General features: G+C 46.6%; 1 protein-coding gene across 5 annotated transcripts in view; it reads right to left on the bottom strand.

The window, feature by feature from the left end:
* Positions 1-4,359, bottom strand: part of LOC140726256 (electrogenic sodium bicarbonate cotransporter 1-like) — a 199,507-nt gene extending 195,148 nt beyond the window's left edge. Inside the window, exon 1 of one of the 5 annotated variants that reach the window (XM_073042380.1) lies at positions 4,067-4,359. The gene's annotated coding sequence lies outside the window, so the exon portion shown is untranslated. Of the gene's footprint in view, positions 1-3,662; positions 3,777-4,066 lie in introns of those variants that run through there. The other 4 variants (XM_073042382.1, XM_073042383.1, XM_073042385.1 and 1 more) reach the window with 4 other exon arrangements.
* Between the last annotated feature and the right edge of the window lie 8,510 nt (positions 4,360-12,869).

Raw genomic sequence — 12,869 nt, 5'->3', positions numbered from 1 at the left:
CCTCTCTCTGTGTGCTCTAATTGTCTCAGTCTCTCTCATGCTGTTCTCTCTGTTTCTCGGTCTCCCTCTCTCTCCGTTCCCCTTTCTCTGCTTCTCTGTCTCCCCCCGTCCTGTTTCTCTTTATCATTGTCTCCCTGTCTTTTTTACTCTCTCTCTGCATCTCTCTAACTCTCGATCTACTACTCTCTCTCTCTCTTTCCCACAGCATGTCCCTCCTCCCTAACTCCTCTGTTGATTGGAGGGCTCTGTCTCTTTACTAGACAGTTAAATAAAGCACATACTTGAAGCCCGATTCAACCGCAGACACAAAATGCCTTCTCCTGGTGCGGCCTCTCTCAGTATTCAGTGGCCGAGTCTCCATTCGCAACCAAAGTGCACGGGGTCTCCTCCACCAGGGTGTGAAGGTATCTGGTCGATGTGAAACCGAACACTGTATTCCCACACCGGCCAGTAACACTTCACCTCAACTTAAGCTACTTGAAACACCAATTACAATCAAAAAGTTCACAAATGAATAAAGCATAAATGAAATTGCTGAACTAAAGGAAATCACAATAACTTATCCATCAGGACACATGCAGTGAATGGCAGATTATGGAGAAAGGAGGGTATGGACGAGAGGGAGGGGTGGCAGGAAGACAAGAAGTGGGGAAAGAAGTATTGGTTGTCATCTCCCCTGTGCAACCACTCTGCCTGAGCCATATAACTTTAGCACCTGTCGGAAGCTCGGTACAGCCTTATGCAGAGACAGGATAGTTAATTGACACACAGTAAGATCCCACAAGCAGCAGCATGACTGTGTCCTGATGCTGTGCTTCTCACATCAGCAACAATTAAAGTATTGCGGGGGCTCCCACATTTGGAAGCTGGCCCAATATCCCTTCAAGTTAACTATGGATGAATAACCGGAGTCATTCTAACACGGCACAGCAGTGACTCCACTGCTGAAGCTGTGACTCAGATCTTAGGGAGAGAGCGAGTAGGGAGTCAGCAGGGTTTTTCATCACAGTGACCACCATTAGCTGCAGTAGAAAGGAAGGATCTGCTTTGTTGACTACGCGAAGAGGGGGTTATTGAGAGAGGTTATCTGTAAGCAATGCTCTGCACTTCTGCACCAGTTTTCGACAACACAGGATATCCCAATGCACTCTACAACCAATGAAGTACCTTGCAAAGAGTAGTCGCTACGGGAAGGTAGGAAGCCTTGCAAGTGATTTGTGGACAACAGACGACCAAGTTTTCAGGAATGCTGATGAGGGACAGATTTCAGCTGGGACTCCGGGGAAAACGGCTTGCTCTTCTTTTAAGTGATGACCATGGAATCTTTGGCAGCCAGCAGACTGCAGGCAAAGCTTTGCTTAAACCATTGCATCCCAATAATAAAGAACATTGCAAGTTTCTTTCCTGTGGATCTTGATTAAGATTCACTCTGTGCTTCCCATTATCCATGACAGTTCCTGCACTGGTGATGGGACAGCTTTTAGTAACTGCTCCAGGACAAAGCCAGCCATGGCAGCTTACACTGGGTGACGAGAATAATAAACAAAACCTGCTATTAATGAATTCGGCCTGGACATAAACACTTGTAACACCACCATGGATGGTCCTAACCCAAGCTGCGAAAGGAGAGGGTTGGGCATGGGGCTAGCAATCCCATCCCATAATGACCCAGAGCTACAGAAATGCCAACAGAAACTCCGAAGACCTCATCCCTTGGGAGAGGAAGGATCCTTCAAGATGGGTTACATCTGGGGACAACTTGGAAGACTGAACCAGGACAGAGGACTCTGGCGAGCTGCCCCGATAGAAACAATGGACCTGTGAACCAGTTCCTTGGCAGTTCACTAACAGCAGCCCATTCCCAACCTCCAGGCAACTTAAGGGCTACTGGTCAAAGATTGTTTGTCACACAAACATCGAAACATACAGTGAAATGTGTCATTTGCATCAAAGATCAGCATACTAGGAGCACTCTACAAGTGTCAGCCTGCCTCTGGTGCCAACAAGGCTTACCTTACTGGTTATACAGTCGTGCTCACAATCTAATCTCCCAGCGGGAGTGCTGCAGTATCAGAGCGGCAGGCATCACAATTATAGTCATGATGGCCAGAGAACACTCAGTCTTTCCCTCCGGCTGAACAAATCCAAAACAAAAGGGCAAAGGTTTAAAGGGAGAGCAGAAAGATTTGAAAGGGACCCCAGGGGCAACTTTGTCACAGGGGGCAGTGGAAAGTGCTGCCAAAGATCTCTATTAGATATTTAGACAAGTACAGGAATAGGATGGTGCCAAATACAGGCAAGTGGGACTGGCTCAGTTAGGCAACTTGGGAGCCCTGTGATTCAGTCAGAGGAGGCTGTGTCTGTTCCCTTGGAGTGGAACCAGGGTTCATGGGGCAAGGCTGGAATCACACTGCTCTTTGTGGAGTTTGCCGTGCACCGTGTGAACCCAGCCGCACTCTAAATTACTTCAGCAAGGATAGCATGAGACAGAGCACCCAGCTGGTGGGGCCGCCTGACCAGCACACAGGCTGTTTCTGATTTCTATTTCAAATTTCCACTATCTGCGCTTTAGTCACCGCAGATCAATGAGCCGTTGTCCATGGTGAATTTCTTTCTCACACTGCTAGACAGAGGAGTATACTGGGTTTGGATCTGACACTGGGAAAGTGAAGGGAGTCCCAGACCGAGCGTTACCAGCCGATTTCCTCCCCCAACCCCCAACCCACCAGCCCTGCTGGAAGAACTGGACAAGGCAGGCGACTTGGCCTCTACATGACAAAGCCAGAAAACGGGGAACACAAAAACCACAGCGCACAGGGACAAGCCCGTCAGCTCTGCTGAACGCTATGTCAAACTAAACTAAATCTCATATGACTAACAGTCATACAGCACGAAAACAGGCCCTTTGGCCCAACTTGTCCGTGCCATCCCAGCTCAGCAAGTTAGTCCCACCTGCCTGTGTTTGGCCCATAACCCACTACACATCTTCTATCCATGTATTTACCTATCCCTCCGTTCCTCGCATACCCCTGTGTCTAACAGCCTCAAGCGCCACCATGGTATCTGACTCTACCACCAGCCTCGGAGCCTATTCCAGGCCCCCGCCACAATCTATATTAGAATCATCCGACCTGCACACCTTCTTTAAGCTTTCCAATTTTCGCCTGAAATGCACGTCCTCGGGTTTTTGACATCTCCACCCCAAGTAGACTGATTGTCTGTCCTATCAATGCCTCACATAATCTCACAAACTTCCACTACTGTCCCCTCAGCCTCCGCCGTTGCTAAGAAAGCGTCCATTCCCGGCCACCTCTCACGGTTACAAGCCAATGCTGGCGACCAGAACAAGCAGCTGAGGTAATGGGGGGAGTGGGGGGTACAAGGATATTGTCTCGGTCAGGGTTGTCCACGACCGACCGGACAATACTCCGCGTTTCCCTGCCCCTCGGAAGGCGAGAGGGCAGCTGGTGCACAGTTCGATCCCACCTGGAGAAGGCAGTTACCAAGGGTGGGCTGTCGCCTGCACCCTCACACTCTTCCTGAGCCGGGTTAGTCCAGTGCTTTCCGAAAGCACGTGGCGTCTCCGAACGCTGTCCCGCGCCTCATCGAATCGGCTCCGTCCTAAAACCAAACACGGCCAACAGAAGAGGCAAACTTCTGACCTGCGCCGGCTTTGCAGCCCAGACTGAGCCCCGCAGCTCTCCCAGACGAACGGCCGGGGCTGCTCTGGAGATTCCTTTGTCCCGGCGGCAGCGAGCGGAACGGCGCATTCTGGGTGATGCCTGCCGCCCCGATAACAGTACAGTACACCCGGGCACACGGTTCACCCAGACCTACAATACAGTACAGTCGAGTACACTCGCCGGGGGTACACCGGTATACACACTTAGATCCACATGCACACTCACAAGTCCACACACTCTCACCTTACACACATTATCATACGCACAAATTCACACTCTTCTGCACACACAGTGTCATATACAAACAAGCTCACACCGATTCCCACACCGGCTGGTTTAATTCCCCACACAAAGACACCAAACAGAGCCCGAACTCTCCCTACCTCGAAGCTGGGTGCTCGAGTTCCACTTTGCAGTAATATCCGGAGACAGGGGGGTTTGGGAGCCTTCTCACTGTCCCTGCCTCAGAACAGGCACCACGAAACACACAGCCGGGGGATTTCCTCTCGCTCTTTCTCTGTTGGCTGCGACCACGCCGGGGGTAAGGTAACACAACCTGTGAGTCAGAGACTGGCTGTGTACGCGAGTACCTCTCTCTACCCGAGGAACTCGCCGGGCAATTTTATTTCCATATTTAAAGCGTTAACACGTCACTGTGCAAAGTGGGAGGCAAGATCTCATAAGGGTCAAAGTGCCCACCGCTCTCGAAGGAACTTTCGCGTTGGGCGTTACATTGTTTTGAAATCCGATCCTTGCAAACTAACTTCACATCCTCAGCACTTGCTCCGTGGCAACGCTTTGTCTGGTAAATGCCTCAGATCTATCTGGACCCACCTGCTGAAGCTGCTCACATAGAGGAAATCACAATTGGTAAAATAATGGAATAATTCACATCGTCAACTGCGACGTTTTAAGGAGCCAAAAAAAACTCTGGTTTCCAGTTCGGATATTTATTTTCCTGCCCCGAGAGTTTCTCTTCCTTTACTGTAATTTCCTTCTACGTTTCAGTTTATATATATATATATTTAGTTAATGAACAGCAGGTTGAAATTAAAGCATTCAATCTGACTTTTCCAAAAGTTCAAGTAAACGAGATTGTTTGTGATCACTGTCCAGAACCAGGGTTTGCTTTCGCTGTGCGGTTTTGTTCAGATACGCGAATTTCATCCAGAAATGTGCAGCGGCTGCAGCCCGCGGAGAAGGCGCTCCCTTGTGGTCTCTAACTAACACACACACACACACACACACACACACACACACACACACACTCTCTCACACACACACACACACACACACACACACACACACACACACACACACACACACACACTCATACACACACTCACACACACACACTCTCTCACACACACACACACACACACACACTCTCTCTCTCTCACACACACACACACACACACTCATACACACACTCTCTCATACACTCTCTCACACACACACACATTTAGACAAATACACAAAAATTAAGATACTCAAACATAGTTTGTCACACAGGTACATATACACACAAATGCAGACAGAAACAGATTCTCATACAAAACACAGGCAGACATTCCTCTTGCTGTGTGTGGCCAACATGCTTTCCAGTTAAGATGAACAACCCTATACTCAGCTCCCCTCTGCATTCTGGTGATATAATGGTATTTTTTTTCTGTCTGAGGATTTCTAGAGGATGTGTTGTCCAGGCTGTTGGGAAGAATCCTCATATCTGAAGTTGTGCTGTAACATCAAAGTCCACCTGGGATGGCAACGGACCCTGGGTTAGAGAGGCACAACCACCCAGTTGGTAGATCTACAATCTGATAACAACAGAGATCAGAATCAGAATTAGGTTTAATATCACCAGCATATGTCATGAAATTCGTTGTCTTCAGCAGTACAATGCAATACACAATAATAGGGGGAAAAACTGTGAATTGCAGTAAGTATCTATATATTTTTTTCTCACTCCTTATGGATGGTGTGTATGTGTATTTTTCCCTCAGTCTCGGGTCCTCTACCAAAGGCCCGGGAGCTTGAGGGATCGGCACAGTATCCTTGCTGCTCCTAGTACTGAACTTCTCTGGATCGAGATCTCAGACAATGTTCCGGGGATTTGTTGGAGCCACTCTCCCAGTCCAGGTATCACACTCCAAGTGCTCCTATCACCACTGGATTTACTCTGGCTTTAACCTTCCACATCCTTTCTATCTGCTCTTTCAAGGCCTGGCATTTCTTCAGCTTCTCGTATTCTTCCTTCCCGATGTTACTGTCTTTCAGGATGGCCACATCTATTACTATCGCTTTCTTCTCTTCCTTGTCCAATACTTTCTCTGGCTGGTTGGCCAGTACCTGCTTACCCACTTACCCACAGGACCTTGGCTCTGTCATTCTCCACTAAGTTCTCGGTGTTTCCCATTTGGACATGGGAGTGTCCAATCCATACTCAGTGCTGGTGTTCCTGTACACAATTCCTGCAACTCGGTTGTGCCGTTCGGTGTATGCTGTCCCTGCCTGCATCTTGCACCCTGCTACCATGTGCTGGATGGTTTCAGTGGATTCCCTGCACAGTCTGTATCTTGGGTCTTGTCTGGGGTGAGAGACCCCTGCCTCTATTGCTCTTGAGCTCAGCACCTGTTCATGTGCAGCCATGAGCAGTGACTCTGTGCTGTCCCTCAGCCCTGCCACTTCCACCCATGGGTAGGACTTTCTGATGTCAGCCACCTCTGATACCTGGCGATGGTACATCCCGTGCAGTGGCTTGTCCTGACATGGCCTCTGGTCCTCTGGCTCTGCTATACTGTATATATATTCAATAGTTAAAAATAAATAAATAATGCAAAAATTGAAATAAAAAAGTAGTAAGGTAGTGTTCATGGGTTCCCAGCATCTGTAGATTTTCTCATGTTCATGGGTTCAATGTCCATTCAGAAATCGGATGGCAGAGGGGAAGAAGCTATTCCTGAATCATTGAGTGTGTGCCTTCAGGGTCCTGTACCTCCTTCCTCATGGTAGCAATGAGAACGAGGCATGACCTGGGTGAGTGTTGTCCTTAATGATGGACACTGCCTCTTTGACGCATCCTTGAAGATTGTTTTGGGTTCAATTCTGATCTTGGGTGCAATCTGTTCTCCCTGTGACTGTACTGGCTTCTTCTGCATCCCTGATCAATTGGTAGATCAATTGTCCTAGTCAAAGTCAAGTTTTTTATCACATTATCACTTGAGTATGTGTATGCTCAGGTCAGTGAAAGACTTACATGCAACAGCATCACAGGAACATAGCATCAGATAAGCAGCATTCACAAGAAAAACACAAACATAAATTATACACAATGTTTACAAGAAAGGGCATAATAAGAACAAAGGAAATCAAGTCGCTATAGTGCAAAGTGATCAGAGTAGTCATACTTTGCTAAACAGTAATGATTGGTGTTGTGCCAATTTGTTCAAAAGCGAAATGGTTGAAGGGAAGTAGTTGTTCTTGAACCTAGTGGTGTGGGACTTCAGGATGTCAGAGTGTTTGTCAGGGGTAGAATCTGGGGTATTTCATAGGAGTGTTGGAGAATAAACTAAGATTAGGGTAGAACATCAAACATAGAACTGTAAATTGATGACATTTTGATTCAAAATCCAATGCAGGGTTTCAAGTAGAATCATCAATAATTCCTTTCCTCCCACAGATGCGGCTCAACCCACTGAGTACCTCCAGCAGACTGCATGCATGGTTCCCGCTAAGCTGCACGGGTGCACAGCCACCCGTAACTGGAATGCCCCCATGTAGGCAGCCTTCGGTGCCTCGCAGCTGAAATTTTCCTTCATATAATGTTCATTTAAAATGCCACGCAGTTTTCAGGCCATGTGAAAATTACCTACTCAGAGCAATGGTTGGTCCGCACAGCTGTGAAAACAAATCAGCGGGAACGTTGATTGTGTGCTGCTCCAGATGTTGTAGGTAGATCATAGAACATGGAACAGTGCAGCACAGGAACACAGTCCACAGTGTGATGCCAGAACAATTAATTTAGTAGCTCAATCAAATGACCAACTAAACTAATCCCTTCTGCCTACACAATGTCCATATCCTTCCAATTCCCTCACGTTTGTGTGCCTCCCTAAATGTCTCTTAAAATTCCCAATGTATCTGCCTCTATCACCACCCCAGGAAGTACATTTCAGACACCCACTACTCTCTGTGTAAAAAACTTGCCCCACACATCTGCTCTGCACATAGCCCCCCTCTCCTTAAATGCATGCCCTTTGGTACTGGACATTTCAACCCTGGGAAAAAAATACTGTCTGTCTACTTTATCTGTGCTTCCCATGATCTTATAAACCTCTCTCAGATCTCCCCTCAGGCTCTGCCTTTCCACAGAAAATAACCTAAGTTTGTCCACTCTCTCATTATAGCAATCTAATCCAGAAAGCATCCCGGTAAACCTTGTGTGCACCCTCTTCAAAGCCTTGACATTCTTCCTAGAATGGGGTGACCAAAACTGTATGCAATACTTCAGATGTGGCCTAAGTAAAGTTTCATAAAGCTGCAACGTAACTTCCTGACTTTTGAACTTATAGCAGTAGGCAGTCATCAATCCCATGGGCACAAGCCTGGGCAGGAAGATTTGAAGAACCGGCTCTTGCCCATGCAGTGGGTTCCCTCTCTCCACGTCACTGATGTAGTCCAAGGGAAGGACAAGCTCTGATACAGCTTGGCACCAGTGTCATCGCAGAGGTTGCCAGAGTGAATTTATACACAACATCAAACCGCCTTAGTGACCCCGATTCCAGATTTCTTCCTCAGGCTTTACTCCTGAAGCCTTTCCCATGGGTGGGTATAACCACAAGGCAGTGGAGGTTTAAAATCAGATTTCCGTCTCCTAGGCGGGCTGCCATCCGAGGCTGACAAGCCCCACCTGCCCGAGGCAACTGGTTTTGAAGTGCCAGTGCCCTGCCCCACAAATGCTGCCAGACCCACTGTTTTCCTCCAGCAGGTTGTTTACCACTCCAGATTCCAGCAGCTGTAGCTCCTGTTCCCTCACTGACTAGGGGTGAGGAGATATGGCTAATCAGAAACAGGAGTTGGGTTAATCAACTTCAGGAGAACATTAACGAGAAGACAAATATCCAATTTTAGGGATCTGCACCGTGACTTTCAAGTTTGCTGCAAAAGGTTCTAAAGACAACTCACGAGAAGTCTGCTTGTAAATTAAATTATTGATTGCCTTCGTCTCCTTTGAGAAAGGACTAAAAGCAGACAGAGGATCTCTGGACATGACTCACACTCTCAACTCTCCATGGTTTCCATTCACAACAAGGTTTGATTTCCCAGCCAGTTAATTAGCAATGTAATTATAACAATTCATCAGCAAATTCTACATTTGGACATTTTGCCTGAAGTATTCCCTGTGCCCCTAAATGACTGTTTATTCCTTAAATAATTCTGCATACAATAATTTTTGCAGATTGTGATTGTTTATCTAAACTTTTTTTCTCCTACTATCTGTTGGAATCATTAGATTTCTCTTCTTATTTCCCAACAGCCTTCCTCCTTGGTTTGTGCTTTGGGCATACTTAGGGCAGAGATTGGTAGGATCTTATTGGTAAAGTTGCTGTAGGATCATGTGGAGAAGGTGAGAAAAGGGTTGAGTTTGTTGCTTCTAACAGGGGAGAATCATGAGGAGGACCAGTCCAGGAAGGAAATACTTCAGGAACAGCTAAAAAATGAGATATTTAGAATTAATGGAATGGCATGTGATAGTTCAGCTAAGGCTGGACAGCAGAAATGCAAATAACCTTCCTTAAACTCAGATCCATTGCTGCCTTCTCAAAGGACAATGCTATTTATTGTATCCTGCTTTCAGGTTTGCTTGTCTCCTTGCGACTTGTTCTCTTTCATGTATCTATCAAATCTCCCTTGATTCTCTTGTCACTTGCCCAGGCTAAGGGTAATTTCCAGCAGCCAGTTAACCTCCAAGCACATCCTTGGGGTGTGAGAAGAAACCAGAGTACCCATGAGGTCACAGGGAGAACGTGCAAATTCCATGCAGACAGCAGTGGACAGGATCGAACCTGAATCACAGGAGCTAAGGGGCAACTGCATCTCTCCGAGTCACCCTCAGGCTATGATGCACAGAAGGGGTGAAACTGCAGTGGGCTGTGGAGTTAAGTCCAGGTGCAGTACAAGATTCTTAGAGGCCAGTTCTGTGAAGCATGTTGAAGCAGTGCAGGGCTGGAAGCAAGGAGAGCTGATGTACGATCAGTACCACACCTGATCAAACATGACATCAAACCAGGCTGGGAACGGCTCAGCTGGGTTTAACCAGTGGGGAGATTTGACTCAGTGTTGGTAAACATAGTTTGTGGTGGGCGCATTCACAATGGTTGGGTCTCCAACATGGCCTTGGTGGAAATTAATCTCTTTAAGTGCTGGATGTCAGAGAATTGATTGATAATACTTTGACATAATCTCGAAGAAGGCAAGCCAGTGGCTCTGCTTAGTTATAAGTCTGAGGAACACTACAGCGCAGTACAGTCCTTTTGGCCTATGACTTGTGCTGATCTTTTAACCTTCTCCATAAACTCTTGCAAGTTTCTATAGATGCGTTCTGAGTGGTTGCATCACAGTCTGGCAATGGAGGCTCCAATGCACAGGATCACAAGAAGCTTGTTAACTCAACCAGCTCCACCATGGATACATCCCTCCCCAACATCAAAGGTATCTTCACCATACAGTGCTTCAAGCAGGCGGCATCTGTCACTAAGAACCCTAGGCATGCCCTCTTCTTGTTACTACCATCAGAGATGAGATACACTCAACAATTCAGGGTCAGCTTCTGTCGCACCAGCACCAGCTTTCTGAATGGTCCATGAACCCATGACAATAACTCGCTAGTCCTCTTCTCTTGCACTATTATTTATTCTGTAACTTCGAGTGATTTTACATCTTTGCAACTTTGCATTGTACTGCTGCAGCCTGTCACACAAGTCTGTGATAATAAACATGATTACAATTCTCATTCTGATTCTGAGAATTTGTCTGATAATGAAGAGGTATTAGCGGAGGAGAGAGTGTGGGTACGTGCAACATTTTCAGCCGTGAGCGCATGAATTTGCCAAGGCAAATTCCAGCGCAGGAGGGATTGAATGATTGATCCCTGAGTACCCCTGGGGTATCTGTCACCAAGGAGGGGGCCTCCACAACTTGAGACCCTCTGCCTATGGCTGGATGGAGTCAGTATGGACAAACAAAATACGATAGATGTAGGAATGTAAGAACAGGAAGGCAGATTACTATCTAAATGGAGTCAAGTTAGGAAAAGGGGAAGTACAACGAGATCTAGGTATTCTTGTACATCAGTCAATGAAAGCAAGCATGCAGGTACAGCAGGCAGTGAAGAAAGCTAATGGCATGCTGGCCTTTATAACAAGAGGAATTGAGTATAGGAGTAAAGAGGTCCTTCTGCAGCTGTACAGGGCCCTGGTGAGACTCCACCTGGAGTATTGTGTGCAGTTTTGGTCTCCAAATTTGAGGAAGGACATTCTTGCTATTGAGGAAGTGCAGCGAAGGTTCACAAGGTTAATTCCCAGAATGGCAGGACTGTCATATGTTGAAAGATTGGAGCGACTGGGCTTGTATACACTGGAATTTAGAAGGATGAGAGGGGATCTGATTGAAACATATAAGATTATTAAGGGATTGGACACACTGGAGGCAGGAAGCATGTTCCCACTGATGGGTGAGTCCAGAACTAGAGGCCACAGTTTAAGAATAAGGGGTAAGCCATTTAGAACAGAGATGTGGAAAAACCTTTTCACCCAGAGACTGGTGGATATGTGGAATGCTCTGCCACAGAAGGCAGTGGAGGCCAAGTCTCTGGATGCATTCAAGAGAGAGTTAGATAGAGCTCTTATAGATAGCGGGTTCAAGGGATATGGGGAGAGGGCAGGAACGGGGTACTGATTGTGTATGATCAGCCATGATCACAGTGAATGGCAGTGCTGGCTAGAAGGGCAGAATGGCCTACTCCTTCACCTACTGTCTATTGTCTATTGAATTCTGTAATAAAACAGCAGACCATGAAAATATTCAGCTGAACCGGCAGCATCTGCAGAGAGAGCAAAAAGAAGTTAATGTAGAACATAGAAGAGTGTTGTGCAGAAAAAGGCCTTTGGCCCGCTATATCTGTACTGACCACAACACCAAATTAAACTCATCCCGTCTGTACCCCATGTGAGGGATATAGACCATGCCTGCACATTGTCTATATCCCTCCACTCCCTGCCAGTTCTTGTGTCCCGCTAACAGCCTATCACCACTACCTGTAAAAGTCCATACCTGGCACCAGCTACCAACCAGATCAGAATCAGAAACAGGTTTAATATCATCAGCGGAAGTTGTGAAATTTGTTAACTTCGTGGCAGTAGTAAAATGCAATACATAATAATAGAAAGAAAAAATGTAAATTAAAGAAAAAATATATATAAAGTAATTAAATAAGTAGTGCAAAAAATAGAAATAAGAAGTAGTGAGGTCGTGTTCACGGGTTCAATGTCCATTCAGAAAACAGATGGCAGAAGAGAAGAAGCTGTTGTTGAAATGTTGAGTGTGTGCCTTCAGGCTTCTGTACCTCCTTCCTGATGGTAGCATGAGAAGAGGGCATGGCCTGGGTGGTGGGGGTCCTTAATGATGGACGCTGTCTTTTTGAGGCAGCACTCATTGAAGATGTTATGGATACTCTGGAGGCTGGTGCCCATGATGGAGCTGACTAATTTTACAATTGTGTACAGCCTACTTCAATCTTGTGCAGTAGCACCTCCCACCCCCATACCAGACGATGATACAGCCAGTTAGAATGCTCTCCACTGTACATCTGTAGAAATCTGTGAGTGTTTCTGGTGACATGCCAAATCTCCTCAAACTCCTGATGATATGTAGCCACCATCTTGCCCTCTTTATGGCTGCATCGATATGTTGGGTCTAGGTTAGGTACTGAAAGATATCGACATCTATGAACTTGAAATTGCTCCTCTCTCCACTTCTGATCCTTCTATGAAAACAGGTACGTGTTCCCTTGTCTTTCTGAGGCCCACAATCAGTTCTTTGGTTTTACTGACGTTGAATGCGAGGTTGTCACTGCGACACCACTCGACAAGCTGATACATCTCACTCCTGTGCGCCCTCTCGTCTCCA

The sequence above is a fragment of the Hemitrygon akajei genome, chromosome 4 (genome assembly GCF_048418815.1).
Source record: "Hemitrygon akajei chromosome 4, sHemAka1.3, whole genome shotgun sequence".
NCBI lineage: Eukaryota > Metazoa > Chordata > Chondrichthyes > Myliobatiformes > Dasyatidae > Hemitrygon > Hemitrygon akajei.
Note: the sequence above shows the minus strand (reverse complement) of the source record. Positions and strands in the feature narration are given on the sequence as shown.